Source organism: Balaenoptera musculus, chromosome 3 (assembly GCF_009873245.2).
Source record: "Balaenoptera musculus isolate JJ_BM4_2016_0621 chromosome 3, mBalMus1.pri.v3, whole genome shotgun sequence".
NCBI lineage: Eukaryota > Metazoa > Chordata > Mammalia > Artiodactyla > Balaenopteridae > Balaenoptera > Balaenoptera musculus.
Window position 1 is genome coordinate 146,878,810 of NC_045787.1, and position 19,169 is coordinate 146,897,978.

At 46.0% G+C, this 19,169-nt stretch overlaps 1 long non-coding RNA gene across 1 annotated transcript in view; it reads left to right on the forward strand.

Annotated features, from left to right (window-relative positions):
* Positions 1-19,169, forward strand: part of LOC118893244 — a 143,849-nt gene that overhangs the window by 49,584 nt on the left and 75,096 nt on the right. Inside the window, exon 2 of the long non-coding RNA XR_005019439.1 lies at positions 4,050-4,234. This is a non-coding gene — a long non-coding RNA (uncharacterized LOC118893244). The remainder of the gene's footprint in view (positions 1-4,049; positions 4,235-19,169) is intronic.

Here is a 19,169-nt window from a genome sequence, read left to right on the forward strand (position 1 = left end):
GTATCTTTTTGACTACAGTTTTCTCCAGATATATGCCCAGGAGTGGGATTGCTGGATCATAGTTTTTTGAGGAACCTCCATACTGTTTTCCATAGTGGCTGCACCAATTTACATTCCCACCAACAGTGTAGGAGGGTTCCCTTTTCTCCACACCGTCTCCAGCATTTGTTATTTGTAGAGATTTTAATTTTTATAAATTTATTTATTTTATTTATTGATTTTTGGCTGCGTTGGGTCTTCGTTGCTGCACGCAGGCTTCTCCCTAGTTGTGGCTCGCGGGCTCTGGAGCACAGGCTTAGTAGTTGTGGTGCATGGGTTTGGCTGCTCCGTGGCATGTGGGATCTTCCCAGACCAGGGCTCGAACCTGTGTCCCCTGCATTGACAGGTGGATTCTGCGCCACCAGGGAGGCCCTGTAGAGTTTTTAATAATAGCCATTCTGACTGGTGTGAGGTGGTACCTCATTGTAGTTTTGATTTGCATTTCTCTGTGCATTCTCTTATTTACTCCCATTTTACAGATGAGGGAACTGAGCTCTGATCTTAGAGGGTAAGTTGGATTATATAACTTCCAAGCCGAAAATCCATCAGGAACCTCCCACTGCACTTAGAATAGAACCTACACCATCTGTCTCTGGCCTCTCTCCCTGGCTTCCTTTTGAGCAATGCTGTTCCTTGGACTCACTTGTTTCCAAACATTCTTATCTTTCAGTTCCATGAACATACAATTCCCTTTCCAGCCTCAGGGCCTTTGCACATACCATTCTTTCTGCCTGGAACACTTACTCTCACTTTATATGAATAGCACCATCACCTCATCATTCTTGCTCAGCAAAAATGTCACCTCCTCAGAAAGACATCCCCTGACTGTCTTAAAATAGATTTCCCCAGTATTCGCCATTTCAGTTCCTTATTCATCTCCTCACAGCACAATTAGAGGTAACTTAATTCATTCTTTTTCTTTTGTCTCCTCCGCTAGGAAGATAGGAGCTCTGTCTTTTCATCACCAAATTCCTAGTACCTAGTACCTACCATGGAAATACAGCATGGAATGAATGAATCTATGAATGAACATAGTCTAGATTATTTTGCTTTGCCATCCAAGTCCTCACTTGTCCTTAAGATCTCAGCTCAAATATCACCTTCTCTGGGGGGCTTCTCTCGTTGCCCTAAGCAGAATTAAATCCGTGATCTCCCAACACTCTGGATAGCACCATCACGACACCCATTTCCTTGTGAGGCTGGGGAGGGGGGCAGTGGGATGGCAAGAGTGTGGCCTTTGAGGCACAGAGACCTGGGTCCACAAAACAGCCTGTGTCACATCCTGGCTGCTCACCACTTCCCCTCTCTGAGTTCCCTCATGTGCGCGATGGGGAGTTTCTCGTGAGGATGCAATAACGTGCCTGGCACAGGGCAGGTCCCTCAGAAGTGGTAGCTGTTAGGTTTTAGAGTGAGTTGTTCATATAACTCTCTCGCCCAAAAGCCTGGGTGCGCCTGGAGAGCTGGCCTGTGTCTTGTCATTTGTGCTGGTTGAGGGAGGAGGCATAGGGAGTCCCCTGCATGCCCCCCCCCCCCGTGCATGTCCAGGGCATGGTTTTGGTGGCCAGCTGGCCAGAGGACAGCGAGAGGGCAGTCTCTGTATGTGGGTGAGCCTGGGAGGGAACACAACTGGTTTGAAAAGCAAGCTAGACCTCTTCACCTATGTCCCCCTCCAATGAACATCACAAATGGATGAGCCAGAAACGCAAAGAAAACCATGGGATCGTAGCTTGAGTTGAATATCCCATTTGCCCAGAGATGCCATCGAGTTGTTTTGCAGCGCCGCTGGGAAAGGCCCAGTGGGTGTCTTTGCCGCCTGAAACTGCTTCCTTCCAGCGCTTGCCCTCAGTTGCATGGATGGCAGGGAATGCAGGAGACACCAGGTTCCAAGGAAGTGCATCAGGCGTTTGCCTGACCCTCACTTGGTCATAAGCGAAGTCTGCTTTTCTCTCGTGAGACTCCTGGTGTATGTAGATGCCGATGCTGCCTGTCTGGTCCACCCTCTTTCACAGAGCCTCTTGAGCTGTTCCAGCCACTGCTGACCTCCGCCCAGGCCCATGAGCAGGAGACTCACCTCTAAGTTCAGCCGTGTCTGCCATCTTGTACTGTGCTCTGTCTCAGGGGCACTTTGAGGTCCTGGCTTCCTCTGGAGGCAGGGCTTTGCCATTGGTCAGCTTCCTGAGCGTTCTCTGGGCACAGTACACACTAGGGGGACCTCTACTTCCAGGCATCCCTTAGTGTATATCTGTACTGTCCACACCTGAGGCATTTGGATCTCACTTTCATGATTTTTGCCGTAGTATGTTTGCAACTGCAGTTGCCCCTCATATCTGTGGGGGATTGGTTCCAGGACCCCCATGGATACCAAAATCCAAGGATGCTCAAGTCCCTTTATAAAATGGTGCAGTACAGTCAGCCCTCTGTATCCGTGGGTTCTGCATGTGTGTATTCACCCAGTCCCTCCCCGGCTGGTTAACCTGCAGGTGCGGAACCCGTGGATGCTGAGGGTCGACTGTACTCACATTGTTACTTCATATTTTCCTTTGAACCTACTCACTATTTTTTTTTCTACTCACTATTTAATATCAATAGATTTATTTTAAATGGAAAATTGATACCACTCTCCGTTTTATTCGCACTGCCCGTGTCAACCGCCATGAAACCATAAAAATAATACAAAAAAAGCAAAATCACTTTATGCATTTCAGCTAGATCTGCCAGAGACTTGAGCTCGAGGGCTTCTTTCTCTTTGTTGAAAGTGAGAACAGCAAGTTTTAGAGATGTGTTAAACTGCTACTTTTTCCTTGAAATAATCAGAAAGTTTGAAAGAGAATTGCAAATGAATTAATCCCTTGATTGAATGTTTTTTAAGGCTATGTCTGGTACCGCCTAAACCATTTTAGGTATAGTGACTATAGTTAGAAATACTGTTTTATATACAGTACTTCAAAATTGCTAACAGACTGGATTTTAAATGTTCTCACCACAAAAGAGGAACGTTAATTATGTCATGTGATAGAGGTGTTAGCTAAAGCTATGGTGATAATCATACTGCAATATATAAATGTATGAAATCAACACATCGTATACCTTAACCTTATACAATCATATGTAAATTATACCCTAATAAAAATAACTAATACATAGTTAAGGCACAAAGGGTTTTAGCGAGGTTAACTCACCTATCTTTGGAATAATACTATGATGGTGTATTATAATTATCCCGCTTTTCAGACAAGGAAATCAAGGCATCTAGAGGCTAACTTGCCCATGTTCATACAGCTATTGGGTAGTGGAGGCAGAATTTGAACCCAGGTGCTTGGTTCTGGATGCCTTCATCTCAAATGCTACTCTCGCAGCCCCTTGGAGGTCCCACTCATCTTAATACTTTGGGGATGCTGGCCGTGTGGAGAGCTATGGAGGGCGAGGCCAGGCCATCTCTTCCCTGGGCGTGGTGGGTCTGGCTCAAGCAGAGCTGCGTGACCCATCGACAGAGCTGCTTCCTCCTGGGGCCAGGAGTTGTGATCATCATTGTGTCTGTGGTCCTTCTGTGTCTTTAGCTCTGTTCTGTTCATTGAGCGCCTGCTGGGGACTGGGGACATGGACACAGATACACCCCTTGCTCTCCGGGAACTCACAGTCATCCAGTGGGGGAGGAGGACCATAAATGGACACTGGAAGAGTCGCATGATGGAGTTCTATTACAGAGGGGAGCACAGCGGGGTGGGTCGGGCTGCAGGCACCTCACTCAGGTTGGGGGGTGGAGAGGTAGGTGGGGTTTGGAGTATGCTTCCTGAAATGAGGAAGGAAACAAAGAATGTGCAGAGCAGAGGGAAAGCGAGAGAGAAGGCACAGGGCTGACCAGCTGGGTATGGGCAGGGCAGCATGCTTCTCGACTCCCTCGGAGAACGTAGGCAAGTCTGGGTTCCCTTCCTGCCCTTGCTTGGAAAGTCCTGGGCAGCGCTGCAGGGAAGAACTTGGGCCAACTCTCCTTTGTCGTTGCTTTTTCAAAGGGCGCAGATTTGAAATGTATGTCCAGCGACCAGTGAAGACCTCCGGCTCAACAGAGAAAAATGGAAGCTTTGGTCCCCAGCCGCTCCGGCGAAGAACCAAAGATCACTGTGGTCTGATTTTTACAGACTCCGTACCACTGTTGCAGCCTGTGATTCTGAGGTGCAAAATTGGCCAGCCCAGAGAGGTAATTTTCGGGGTGAGTTTGTTTATTTTAAACCCCACACTGGCAGTTGGGTCAGATTTTTATGTGATGATTTTGTGTTCTGCATATAAGGAAGTACTGCTTGTTGGCTACTATGAATGTGTCCAAAACATCTCTCTCCAGAATAAACTCGTGCCTTGCTGATGAAATGAAACATACTGGGGCCACACTCAGAACAGAACGTGCTTGGTGTGGCGATCCCTGGTGAGCCGCTAACAAGAACCCGAGAACTTGGAGCTCCTTACCGAAGGCAGGAGCCTTCAGAACATGGAGCCGAAAGGCTGTGCTGAGTGGCAGGCTGTGAACATTTAGGGGGTATGCAAAGGCTCCTTGGAATATTTAAAGGATGCCCGCAGTCTCGTGCAGTATTTGATAAGTGGCGGTGGTGGACCAGTTTTGGCACAGGAGGGGAGGAAAAATAGTCATAATTCAGACCTTCTACCCAGGGCAGTTTAGGTTGTATCTAAGTGGAAAATGGAAGTTGTTTGGAAATCTGCTCAGGACACACAGGCAGGTGGGAAACATGACCATCACTAGTGAACTGAAGGACACTGTCTGTGTGGCCTCAGTAACCTTTTTGTGCAAAACTCGGAGGTTTAGGCTGTCAGGGAAGCTTTCAGGTCGCTTTCAGATTTGAAGTCCAGTTAAAGGAAAGGTAAGTAGGGATTTGCTGAGGTTGTTTTGCTCAGTGTATTGGGCCAGGTTCTTCAGCTGCAAGCAACAGAAACTCTCTGGGAATTTATCGGCAGGACATCGGGCGCACTGAGGATGAAAAGAAAAGCTGAGTGCCTGAGTCCTGCAAAGGAGGGGACCCAGGACAATGCTGGGGACCTGGGTAGCAGGACTTAAATGCTGTCTCTGGGGCTTTACCAACCATCAGAGTCTAACCTTTTTTGGCCTTGTATCGCTCTATTCTAGCTTCGAAACTTCTGGGTGAACTGGGTCTAATCGACCCTCTCATGGCTCCAGTACCCACTCCTTGGGCAGGGGAGCACAGGACGCCTGAATTAACTGGCCCCCCAAGACTATGCAATGGGGAGTGGGTAGGGAGAAAAGAAGAACAACTCCCCCCAAAAAAGTGTGCTGTTACCCAAAAAGGGGGGCATAGATGCTGGATAGACTATAGCATAACAGATTTCTCTTAACTCAGAGATAATGAATAAAAAGGTGACAATTTGGACTGTCACACGGCCTGTTTTTTGAGGTCATAATGAGCATGAGTATGACATTTGGTCTTCCTAGCCTGATCCTGTGGAACATTTGCTTAAATATTCCAGTCGGCTGGTGTAGGGACAAGCATTTCTACCTGTGGTCCGTGACTTGGCCCTAGCGCAAGATCCTGGCTATTTCAGCCATTTGTCCTATCCGCTCTTGGTTAGACTGGAATGATGATATCGGGGTCTATCTTTTCAGTTTGGGAGTCATAACCATGATTTTTTTTTTTTTTTTTTTTGGTCAGGGTTCTTTGCACATGTTCCTTGGACCAGCAGGGCAAAGGAACAGGAGGAATATGAGGGGAATTGACAGTGACCTTTAAAAATGGCTTGGTTAACTCATGGCTTAGTTAATTCCCTCGCCCTCTTGGGTTAGGTAGGCAAGTTACATTGTTAAATTTCCACTAGGTACTATTCTTACCAGACACTGACAGTGGAGAAAACTCTGAGCAGCATTTTCCAAAGCATATTTTATGGGATCTAGACCTTGAGATCCTTAAAAGAAAAAAAAAAAAAAAAAATAGGGAGTCTCAAATAAGCCTGGAATATGATGCAAATTACACGGTTGGATATTCATGATGCAGATTAGCATATTAAAGGAGCTGATAAGTCCTGCAGTGAATAAGCCTGTTTAGTTTTGTCTAATTTGGCATTTCTAAACATTTTTAGACCACAGAACATTTAAAAATAATACCTGTTACTAAATAACACCTCTGGCTTTGAGGAATGCTGACAATGCTCTTTCACCTCTGTTGCTCTGGAACACGTGGGGTCATTGGTCACGTCTTCATCTTCTTGGCACTTATAGATTTCTACATGGTGACTTCAGAGGCCGTGTTTCCTTATATTTGATAATTGTAAAGTAAACCTGAGGCCTCACAGCATACTTCCATGTTGCTCCAGATTTGCTGTGCCAAGGTTCATTTACCCTGCCACCAGTGTTTGTCAGGTGCCAATTACAGAGTGTTCTGTGAGGGCACATTTGGGAGCAGAGAACAAATAAGGGATGGACCCTTCCTTAAAGAGCCACTGCGCTCACAGAGCAAGAGTGAAGAGCAAACAAATCACTAAAAACGGTAGAATGAATAACAATAAACAGATGCTCTGTGCCAGCCCCAGGATGGGCTTGGCATTCTGTGTGCATCTGCTAAGGACACGTAAATTATGTACATCGTACCTAAAGCTCAGCCACTCTGCTCTAGAAGCATTCTTTTCCCTTTGTACAGGTAAGGGAACTGAGGTTCCTGGAGGTCTGTCTCTTGCCTAAGATTTCACTGTCGGTGAAAGATGGGAAAGATGGAGGCAGGTTTGAGTCTGAAGCCCAGGGTCTTTCCAAACACTCCAGGCCGCTGCCATTTCCTGACCAGATTTCCTAAACCCCAAAGCTGGAGAGTTTCTGAGACTGTCATATGTGAGAGTGGGCTCAAATATTTAAATGAGTACTGTCTCAGAAAACCTGAGCTGTGATCCTTGTCAGCAGTGGGAATTGACAGCAAGGCAACTTTAGCCTTTAAGAAAAAAGTTATTTCTAATTGCATGAGCAATTCATAAATAAACTCTTCTAAAAAATAAAAATATCGCAGGTGAGCTATTCTATAACAGCTACCCTGGTCTCCTAGTCTCTTCCCCAAAGGTAAACCACATGATCAATTTGGTAGGTATTCCTCCAGACCTTATGTACAAATGGATATAATATGGGAACTATCACACTAAGTGAATTATCTTGCAGATTTTCTTTTTTCATTCAACAGTATATTTGAAGCTTTTTCTATGTTAGTATGTATACCTACATCATTCTTTTCTTCAACTTTTTATTCTGAAGCAACAACTTCTTTTGAAACACAAAAGTTGCAAGAATAAGAATAGTTCAAAGAATCTTCAAATATCCTTTCTCCAGATTTCACGTTTGTTATATATGTCTGTATATATATGTATGTATATAGTTATACATATGTAAGTATAGAGTGTGTATGTATATAGTGTATATGTACGTATATGTATGTAACTATATGTATGTATGTAGTTATATAAGTATAACTATATAGACACACATTATATATATAATTTAATGTTATTATATAGATAAAGTATAATTTTCTTCTCTGAATCATTTGAAAGTAAGTAGTGTACTTCATGTCCCTGCTCTCCTAAATACTTCACTGCATAAAAGTAAAGATATTCTTTTTATTTATTTATTTATTTATTTATTTATGGCTGCGTTAGGTCTTCGTTGCTGCACATGGGCTTTTCTCTAGTTGCGGTGAGCGGGGGCTACTCTTCGTTGCAGTGTGCGGGCTTCTCGTTGCGGTGGCTTCTCTTGTTGCGGAGCACGGGCTCTAGGCGCACGGGCTTCAGTAGTTGTGGCACATGGGCTCAGTAGTTGTGGCTCGTGGGATCCAGAGCGCAGGCTCAGTAGTTGTGGTGCATGGGCTTAGTTGCTCCGCGGCATGTGGGATCTTCCTGGACCAGGGTTTGAACCCGTGTCTCCTGCATTGGCAGGCGGATTCTTAACCACTGTGCCACCAGGGAAGCCCAAGATATTCTTTTAAATAGGCATAGCAATTATCAACTCCTCTAAATATAATATTGACGTGCTACTTTGACCTAGTCTACCATCTTTATTCCATTTTTGTCAATTAATTGAATAATGTCCTTTGCAGGATTTTCCCTTCCAATATAGGATCCAGTATAGGATCAGATATTGCCTTTAGCTGTCATGTCTTTTTGTTCTTCTATTAATATGGAACAGTTTTTACAGTCTTTCTTTGTACTTTATGATATTGACACTTTTGAAGAATACAGTCGCTTTTTATAAAATGGGCTGTTTCTTATTTGGGGTTTTCTGATGTTCTCTCATGATTAGATTGATGATTAGACTCAAGTTAGGCATTTTCAGCCAGAATATTACATAGATGATGGATCCTTCTCAGGGGACCACATCTGCACACTTACAATGCTCATCTGCCCCTCGTTGGTGATGCTAATTTTGATCACCTGGGCAAGGTGTGGTCTGAGTTGTCCACTGTAAAGCTACTATTTTTTTCTCCTTTTTTCCCCTGATAGTTCCCCGCAACTATCCTGCGGTCTATTGGAAGGCACTTAAGACGGTGCAAATAGCCTGCTCCTTGTCAATATTACCCCCAGATTTAGCATCCCTTGATGATTTTTTTTTTAATTTATTTATTTATTTTTGGCTGTGTTGGGTCTTTGTTGCTGTGTGCGGGCTTACTCTAGCTGTGGCGAGCGGGGGCTACTCTTCGTTGTGGTGTGCGGGCTTCTCATTGCAGTGGCTTCTCTTGTTGCAGAGCACGATCTCTAGGCATGCGGGCTTCAGTAGTTGTGGCTCACGAGCTCTAGAGTGCAGGCTCAGTAGTTGTGGCTCACGGGCCCAGTTGCTCCGCGGCATGTGGGATCTTCCCGGACCAGGGCTCGAACCCGTGTCCCCTGCATTGGCAGGCGGATTCTCAACCACTGCGCCACCAGGGAAGCCCGATTTTTTTTAAAACTTTTTAAAATTAATTAATTATTTATTGATTTAGTTGCACTGGGTCTTGGTTGTGGCAGGCAGGCTGCTCAGCTATGGCTCAGCGGCTCCTTAGTTGCAGCACATGGGCTCCTTAGTTGTGACATTCGACCTCTTAGCTGTGGCATGCATGTGGGATCTAGTTCCCCGACCAGGGATCGAACCCGGGCCCCCTGTATTGGAAGCGTGGAGTCCAGTGCACTGTGCCACCAGGGAAGTCCCACACTTCATGATTCTTGCCTGAACCAATCTCTGTTGAGATGGTTGCAAAATGATGATTTGCTAGCTGTAACAATCCCTCCATGTATACCAGTGGGCTTGGCCTTCTCTTGTAAGCTAGGGCCTTCCCTTCTCCCTATGTATTTGTTTATCTATCTATTTATTATTGACTCAAAGATTTGGCCAGATTTGGCCAGTAGAAGCCCCTTCCTGGTTCTTTGTGACACGTATCCATCTTTTTGTTGGTATTTCATTACTTTCTGGCATTACAAAAATGTTCCAGGCTCATCTTGTACCTATCCTGCCTCAGTCCTGGAATCATCCATTTCTCCCAGGACCTCTGGTTTCTTTCAGTAGGGGATGGTATCATAGACCGAGATCCGTATGCTGGCAGGTTCATCGCTACTGCATTTCCTTGCTTCTCTCTACTATGTTCTTTTTGACTGCTGCCCGCTATTTCTTAGAATGGCCGCACCGTAGTTTATTTCTTGCTCTGTTGATGGATGTTTAGATTGCTTCCAGTTTGTCCCTATATCTCTCAGTTAACATTCTTGTGCACACTCTTTGTGCATTTGTGCAAGGAGTCTCTCTCCAAGGGTGGGTGATGAGAAGCAGAATTGCTTGTTCTAAGGTGTGCATGTTTAAAATGTTACTAGATATTTCCAATTTATTCTCTACAGAGGCTCCACCAGTTTAGAGCCCAACAAACAGGATATGAGAATCTTTCTTTTTCCACACCCCTTCTGATGCTTGGTATTATCAAACATTTTGTTTCGACATAATCTGAGGGGTGAAAAGTGTTGTCTTACTGTCTTCATGTTCATTTTCCTGATTGTGAGGACGAACATCTTTTCATGTGTTTATTCGCCGATTGGCTATCTGTCATTTCACTGGAGGAAGCAGAGAAAGCTTTGAGGGCTGTAACAGTTGAGCCAGACCTCACTGGATGAGAAGGCTTTCAGGAGGTAGGCAAGACAGGGAAGCTGTTTCAGACATAGGAAACAACAGAGCCAACCACAGAGCAGTTAGGGCCAAGTGGTCGTAGACTTTGGATACCCCACTTTCCTGGGGTGGGGCTCGCTATTTCATCTTGGCACTGCCTCTTTTGTGGTCATCTCCATGACAAGCTTCGCAAAGAGCCTCCAGAGATGGGCGGCTGACTCCCTGGCCTTCTATTTTAAGATCATATTAGAATTCACACACACCTTCCTTGTCTGGGTGAAATTTAATAGGGCTGAGGTAGCCAAATGTTTTCCTTAAGGCAGTAAAACCAGCTGTGTTCACCAAAATTGAATCAGTAGAGGGTGCAGCCAACAAAGGAAAGGATGTTGGTGAAATGACCTGCAGTGGGATATACACTGATTGACCAAACAAACCTCTATCCGGAAACAACAGATGGAAACCCAGCACAATGTGGGGTATAGTGATCAGGGCCAAAAGAGAGGCCAGCTTTTCATTGCGGCTCAGTGGTCAGAGGCTTGCAGGAAAAGCAAGATAGTGTTTAAGAAATAATGATGTCTTATTATGAGAATCATTTTGCAATATATCCATATATCAGATCATTATGTTGTACACCTTAAACTAATATCATGTTAGATGTCAACTATATCTCAGTGAGACTGGACCCAAAAAAAGTGAACAAAAAAAAGAAAGAACAGTGAAGCTGGTTACAGGGTTTTGATGGCATTCTGCTAAGACGTGGGTGCAGGGTCACTTCATAAGGTATAGGAGAGGCCTTCTTTCATGGAAAAAGGGGCTTCTGTGGGAGGAAAGAGCAAAAAGAAGGGGCTTCGTCTGGAGCATGAGGGGTTTAGGTCAGAGGTTTGGAACTGATGGGGACGATCATAATGGTTGAAGTGATTTCTCAGGGAAGTTTCTGAAATGTCCTCTTTGTCTTCGATAAAGGCACAGATCCTTTTCTGCTGGAACGATTTGACCCGTGTGAAAGACCCTCCCGCCCGCCCTGGATTCTGTCAAGTCAGGGCCTCTGTGGGTGATGGCAGGTGCAGATGCTCTTGGCAGGTACTGGGTTATGGCTTGCACAGCCACGTGCTTTCTCTGTCCAGGAAAGGAGCCAGACCAGCAAGACCCGAACTTTTCATGGGGTAAATGGCCTTTGGGGCTGCAGATGTACTTGGGAAAATGGCAAAGTATTTTTTTTTTCCTAATGGATATCTCAACTTACTTCTTACAGCTATCACATGAGTTAGGTATTATTGTCCTTATCTTCTTCTTTCATTTAAACTTTGAATGTGACAGATTTTACACTCGCAGAAAAGTGAAGGTCTAATATGATGAGCCCATGTACTCACCACCTAGATTCAACACTTTTGTCTCTCTTTCCTTTGTCTCAGTATATGTTCGTGTATGTGTGTGTTATATCTATACTTACATACACTATCTCTGTATCGATATTTTTTCCTTTTGGCTGAATCTTTTTAAATCATGTTGCGAACATTATGGCGCTTCACCTATTCAGGAAACAGAAACTGCACCTGCTGTTTGAGTGGAGACAATTTACTATAATGACTTAACTAGATACAAAGTTATTGGCTAGGTGACCAGAAGAATAAAATGAGGACTCCAAGGAATCATGGTGGAGGCAGTTTCAGGAAGCATCCTTTGGGTTGGTGGCATAAAGGACAAATTGGGGTTATTAAACCAGACACCTACAGGAAGGCTCCCTGTCGCTGAGACTCTCCTGTCGGAAGCCGAGGGGCTGCTCAGCTAGTGCTGGTCTCTGACTTGTGGCGCTGGGACCCAAACCTCTGAGGAGGGGCCTGGTTGGAGGGTGCTGGTGTCTCTATGGGGCTGGATTTCGTGGCTGCTGTGGGAAGGAAGCCCTGCTGCTGGGGTGAAGAAGCAGTGCTGGGGGGCAAAACAGGAACAAGAAGCAGATGGGAAGGAGCAAGTCTCTCCTTCCTCATCCAGCCTTGCATACTCTCTCTCTCTAGCACCTGCTTTTGGCAGATCCTCTCATGTGGGTTGCAGAGTCCCAGACCCAGCGTCACAAGGCCAAGTATAGTACAGTGAGTTTGGAGTCAAGACACAGCATTTTAATAACTGGCACAAACCTTAAATACTCTAGCATGCGTCTCCTATATTAAGAAGGTTCTCTTACATATACACAATAACGTTATCCTGCCAAAGAAACATTATCATTATCATTCATATGCAATCATTTAATAGTAATCATGATATCATTTAATATGCAATCCATGTTATTCTCCCAAATGTGTTTTATGGCTGGGATTTTAGTTTTTTAGGGATTAGAATCTAATCAGCATTCCCGCATTGCATTTGCTTGATATACCTCTTTAGTCTCATTTTGGAACAGTCTACTGCTTCCCTCCTTCTTTTTAAATAACCGTGACAAGATAGGCCAATTGAGTTGTACAAAGTCCCACATTTTGAATATCTGAGTGTTTCTTCATGCTGTTGCTTTACTTGTTCGTCTGTCCCCCGTATTTCCTGTATCCTAGAATTGAAGCGTAAAGACTTGATTAGATTCATTCATTTTTGTCAAGAATATGGCGTAAGGGGTGATGTGCCCTTCATTTCAATGTGTATTTTAGCACATCAATTCTAGTGTCATCTTTTAAGACATTTATTAACTTCAGGCATACTTTTGTATCCTTGGGAACAAAAGCCGAACAATTCTCATGAAAAGAGGGGGTTTGCACTGTAACAGGTGCTGCCCGTTAGTTCTGGTAGAACTTGCCCTTGTCCCCCTCATGCACTGAGCCCTCCCCGGCCATCCTCTTGCGTCATCTGGAAATGTTCTGTACTATGTACTGGAATGTCTACTCACTGAGACTATGTTTTATCCCCCAAGAATCCTGTTTTGTAATCTTCTGGGCTCCCCACGAGCCCTGCAGGGTAGAGTGTGGGACATCACCACCTCCCTGGCCATGCCACGCTTGGCTCTGTGCCGCCTCTGAGTGCTCTGCTGCAGAGCCAGTTGGGTGAGAACTGACTCCAAAGAAGGAGTTTTCTCCTCTTTTCTTGTCTGCGGTTGCCCTCTTCATGAGTTCTTCCAGGGGCTGCCTTGTAAACCTTGCACTCTGTCATGTCCTCACCCCTCTACAATCATGCCTTTCTTGCCAGACACTCTGGTCTGTCTCAGCGTTCCTGATGCTCTCCCTGCTTTGCCTTTCACCACCTGGGGTCTTGGCCATCCTGACCTTCCTTTGGCGTCACTGAGTAGGGCCACCTACTTTGGCTCCTCTTTCTAGGTTTTATTTTCATCCAATCCATTTCACTTTCCCACGTGCATGAGTGGAAGGGTCAGGCATGCTTGTTCTGAGCCAAGTCAAAAGATTGGAGTTCTAAGTTTAGTTCCTGAACTTGGATGCCTGCAGGGCTCCAGGTAGAGGGAGGTTTTGAGGAAGATCAGGTGGAAGAAAACCAGCAGCTCAAGTTCAAGGAGAAATGGCAACAGACCCACAGTTTCTGCAAGCTTGGGGTTCTGACGAACTGGAGAGCTCATGAAAAAAATAACCATACATTCTTTGTAGCTCCTCCTATCAAGAGGTGAAATCTATTTCCCTAACCCTTGAATCTTGTTGATCTTGTGGCTTGCTTTAACCAACTGGACATTAATAAAAGGCATGTAGGCAGAGGCTTGCAAAATGCTTGCCTATTGAGGCTTGCCCTCTCTTGCCGATGGAGGAGCACCGAACTAGCCTGCTGGACAGGCCATGTGGAGGACAACTGAGGTATCCCATCCAACACCTGTCAGCCTCTGATTGCAGCCATATACATGAGCCTAGGCGAGACCAACTAAAGAAATGCTAGCTGAGCCCAGGCCAAACTGCTGACATCCAGAATGGTAGCTAATAAATGACTGTTTTAAGCCACTAAGCTTTGGGGTGGTTTCTTACACAGCAAAGGCTAACTGGTACATGTGCCCTCTGATGGGGGTAGCTCCTACTCAGCCTAGAGCTGCCCTGCCAGAATATGCACCCAGTATCACCGTGTCTTCCAATTTTTTTCAGAGAAGAGAAAAGTTCAAGATAATTTTTACATGAAGTAGTCCAACTATTAAATGCTGGCACTAATTAAAAAAATATTCTAGAGACCGCCCCCAAAACATCTGGGAGCTGGACTTATCTCCCTGCGGCCATCTTCCTTCTCCCTACTGGCTCTATTGTTTGCCTCATAATTCTCCCCGATCCAGGGGAAGTGGACTTTGGAAGGGGGCACATGAGTCAGCGGCAGCCTCTAGGGACCCCTGGGGTCAAAAGCTTCATCTTGGCCTGCCTTCTATCACTGAGTCAGTTAGGGATATTTGTGGAAGGATGAAGATGCCTCTAAAAAATCCCCCGAGGAGGGCATTTCTTTGGCTCGTTCCTCAACACTCGAACAAAATGCCACCTCCTCTGAGCTCCTTCACCACGTGGTTCATTCCTCCACCAGGGCAAGTGATAAATTCGGTACTTTTTTCCCCCGTCTCTTCTATCTCCCTCACTAGACTTGGGGGAGCTTCTGGAGGGCCAAGTCTGGGGGACTTATTTACCTTTCTGCCTCGCTGCTCAGACTGATGCTGCGTGTGGAAGGGGCAGGCGAGCTGTGGAATACCTGGAATGTTCTTTTGGGCCCCTCCTCTCTGTGGGATGGGCTGCGTCTTGCCCTAATCCCAGTCACCTTTCCTTGAAACTCTGTATCAGAGTGAGTCATGGAGCACAAATGTTCATCTAGCTAAGGAATTCGAAATGGAAGTTTCTTACACTTTGGTCAATTTATGGAAAAGCAACAAACAAACTAAAAACAACCCCCTAGAGCAAACACAGAAGTCCTCCCCATGTCAAATGTGTCAGAGGCAAGCTCCAGAGATGGGGTGTCAAGCTGGCTCTCAGCCTGGGGAGTGATTTTCCTTCTTGAGGCCTCGGAACTGTTGGGGCCACAGCGCAGCCGGACATGGGCCTCTGAGCGAGGTGATTTAACTTGAGAGGGGCCTGCGGCGTTTTATTGGGTCTGTGCACTCCAGGCCAGGCCAAACATCTGGCTGATTAGGGAAGAATAAAGCCGCCCAGTGTCTGGTCCCATAACTCCTTGTATTCCCATTGAGAGTGTGATTGCGCGGACACATTTTTCCATTTTTATTCACATATGTCACCTCTCACAGTCTAAGACTTGGCGTGGACTGGGTAGGCCAGAAAAACTTTGAGTGTGGGCCATCAGAGACCCTCAGGGGAGTCCCGGGGAAGAACAGATGTGCCCGGCGGGGCCTCCCGCTCCTTTCTGCACTGGCTCGCTGAACCCAGCTGGGGGAGGCTGCCTGGTCTTGGCAGGAGCCGGGCGGGAGGTGCACGACTCGCCTCTCTCCACTAGGGGGTGGGGCAGTTTGGAGTCCAGCGCTGAGGCTGCTTGCAGGAAACTCACCGGCAAGGAAACCAGGAGGTTCAGAGGACTCCTTGAGCCACAGGGATCCGAAGGGGGCCAGGCCTTTTGATGGGTTGCCTCCTAGCGGTAGGTCTGGTTCTCGGGGAAGGATGAACAAGTGGGTCTGGCCCAGTGTGGCTCAGGTGGGCCAGTGAGGGCAGCTCCTCTGGGCTGCGACCCCTGCAGTCCTGAGCTGCCGCCCCATCCCCGGGCTCTTCCCCATCCGTGATGGCTCTGTCCTTTGTCACAGGCCAACCATAAAAGGTAACTGGGCGCTGGGTGGAGGACATGGGGATGGGCTTCTTCTTTTACCGCACTGCCATATGGGGCCTCGGGCTTTCCCATGGCAAGGGGAGTCCGGGTGTTTGGAAGCCTGCTGCAGCTTGGAATGTTTCCCCGATTTCCTGCTTACTGCCTGAATTTCCGGCCTGAGAAATTTTACTCCTTTGCGTCAAGGTGTGGGTGCTGTGGTCCCTTTTACAAATGCAACTCTTGGGGCTTCCCTGGTGGTGCAGTGGTTGGGAATCCGCCTGCCAATGCAGGGGACACGGGTTCGAGCCCTGGTCCAGGAAGATCCCACATGCCCTGGAGCAACTAAGCCCGTGCGCCACAACTACTGAGCCTGCGCACCACAACTACTGAAGCCCGTGTGCCTAGAGCCCGTGAGCCACAACTACTGAGCCTGCGCACCACAACTACTGAAGCCCGCGTGCCTAGAGCCCGTGCTCCGCAACAAGAGAAGCCACCACAGTGAGAAGCCCGCGCACCGCAAGGAAGAGTAGCCCCCGCTCGCCGCAACTAGAGAAAGCCTGCGCACAGCAACAAAGACCCAATGCAGCCCAAAAAAATTAAATAAATAAAACAAATCTATTAAAAAAAATGCAACTCTTTCACAGAGAAGGAATACATTAAGAAAAGGACATTGTACGTCTTCTTTGGAGAAATGTCTATGTAGATCTTCTGCCCATTTTTTGATTGGGTTGTTTTTTCTGTAATCTATATGGGTAAATAATCTGAAAAAGAATGAATTTATGTATATGTATAACTGAATCACTTTGCTGTACACTTGAAACTAACCTAACCCTGTAAATCAACTATACTCTGATAAAATTTAAAGTAAAATAAAATAATATTAGGAAAAAAAGAGAAAGGACCACTGTAGTAGGCTTAGAGTGAATTAATCTATCACATTCCTCTCCACCCCCCACCCCCGCCCCCAGGGCCCTTGACCTTGAAGCAGAGGATGGAAAAGAAGGACAGGGACTGGGGCTGAGAGAGAAAGAAGCATTAGGAGGTCTGGAGCACATGGAGAAGAGTAACAGTAGAGGCCTCTTGGCAGATTTCTGGGGAGGGAAAATGGAGTAGAAAGAGGGTTTTTAGAATGGAAGAGGGGAGCTAAAGAAGGAGGGGGCAGGACATTGAAGAAATATTCCATGATTTAATTTCAGGCTGCCTTTCTGCCCGAGCTCCTTGAATTCTGAGCTAAATTTTTAGTTTCTCACACTTCCCAACTTCCCCATCACTTCCTGAGGGTTTGCCAGAAGGATGAAACGCAAACTCAAGTTCCTGAACTCTCTGAGTCTGGATTTTCTAGCTGGTAAATGGAGAGAACTATACTCACCATTATTCATGGATGGAACCAAGCACAGTATCTGTAAGGAAATACTAGTCTATTGATGCCATAAAAGATTACAGTGTCTTCCTTTATATGTCTATGCAATAGTACATAAATAGTAAAAATGCTACTGTTGCTGGGAGATTGCAGCAAGGGTTCTGGTGAGAAGGGAAGGCCAGGAAGATGCTGGCCTCAGCCTGTGAACCACCATCCAGTTGTGTCAGATGTTGACATCAGCTGAGAGTAGGGAAGAGGGGGCAGATTGGCTTCTGAGATTTTCAGAGAAGTAGGCAGACTTTTTTTATTTGGAGGGCAGGTGGGCCACATATAGACCCAGGCTTTAAGTACTCAAGCATTTTTTTTTAAAGCTAAACTAGACAAGCAATGTACAAACACCACTTTCAGTGATTTACACCCAAACAAATAATTTCAGAAAACCACAATCTACCAAAAGTATAAAAAGCAAACCCCGTAAAAATGCAAAATGGAACAAACAGGATGTTTGTTTTCCTATGTGCAGACAGGCCTTTCCCATCCTGTGGCCCAGATGCTCTTCCCTGCTCTGTCTTCATGGAGTGAAAGGAGGGCCCAAACATCTATGAATCCACCCCTCCTCCATCTAGGGCGCCTTGTAGCAAACACATAGAAAACAGCAGGACAACCTATGTAAATAAGGATGCCAGAGTGAAGAGGAGCGAGGGTAAGACAATAAGAACGTATCCGAGGTAGACTTGTGCAAAGACATTTGGGCTTTAAAGTCCTGTGCAGTTTCTGAAGGTGGACTACAGGTTTGGCTGTGAGCTTAGTGGCGGCCAAAGCAAAGAGGGAAATAAGAGCCACAAGAGGACCCACACTGTCCATCAGCCGAACCTGCGTCAGCTTGCTTAGCAGAAGCATGGTACTTACTGGAACTGAGGCTGGGCTGCTTTCTTCCCTAAGTTTTCATGGATGAAGTTGAGGATTTCCTGACCCCAGTGCTGCCATACATGGCGGGGTGAGTTGTATCAGCCTCACCAGAAAAATCCCTCCTTGGAGGCAGATGCCATGTAAGCAAGGCCCATCCAATAAATATGATTGTACAAGAACCCCAGACACTCTGGCCCAAACATTCAGCTTTTTCATGGTCAGATTTTACCCAAAAGTAAAATTTAGAAAATGTGGAGCAGTTGCTTGCAAGGTGTGTCCTGTGGGATAATAATATGCAAGATGTGAACAAAGGTGAAACCAAGGTAAAAGGGCTATTTCTGTAAACTGCAAACACTCTTGGAACCTTTCATGGGCTGCTGCACTTATACCTCTATGGTTTGCAGTGTTTCCAAAACCTATGTAACAGTTTAACTCTGTGCTGTCTGTAGGATCTTGGGGGTCCCGTGGAGGGGGAGGACTGAAAACAAAAAAGACCTCAAAGCCCCAAAGCTAGAGTTGCACCGTTTTGTTCCCCAGCTGCACCTTGGCCTCAAACTCATTTTTGAAAGGGATGCTTGTGGGGTGTCACCTCGGATGGCACTCTTCTGAAGCAGTGTTTCCTGGATTGGCTATAATTTTCCTAGAGAATGTAAATTAATAATATAAATATAATTTATAATTGCTTTAACAGTAATATGCAACTAAGTAATATGCTTTAACAGTAAATATGCAACTAAGCCCCACCTAAAATGATCTTGCATCTGTCCAATGATGAGCCTGGCCCTGAATCACCACAGTCCTGGGCTTGATGTGTCAGTGAAGGGCTGACCCATTCACTCGGGCCGCCCACGAAGTGCAGTGTGGGGTGGGGGAGAGCTTCAGGGAAACTTCTAGATATGAGCTGGAAGAAATTGAACGTTATTCCCAATTTCTGAAAACTCCTCAGTGGGTCCACTTCTTTTTCTGCTTTGTTTATGTATTTTTTTGGTCTTCTTGAAGGGCTGTTTCCAGATGGGATCCTTCAGGTTGTATGAGAGTGGATCAGGTTCATAGCCT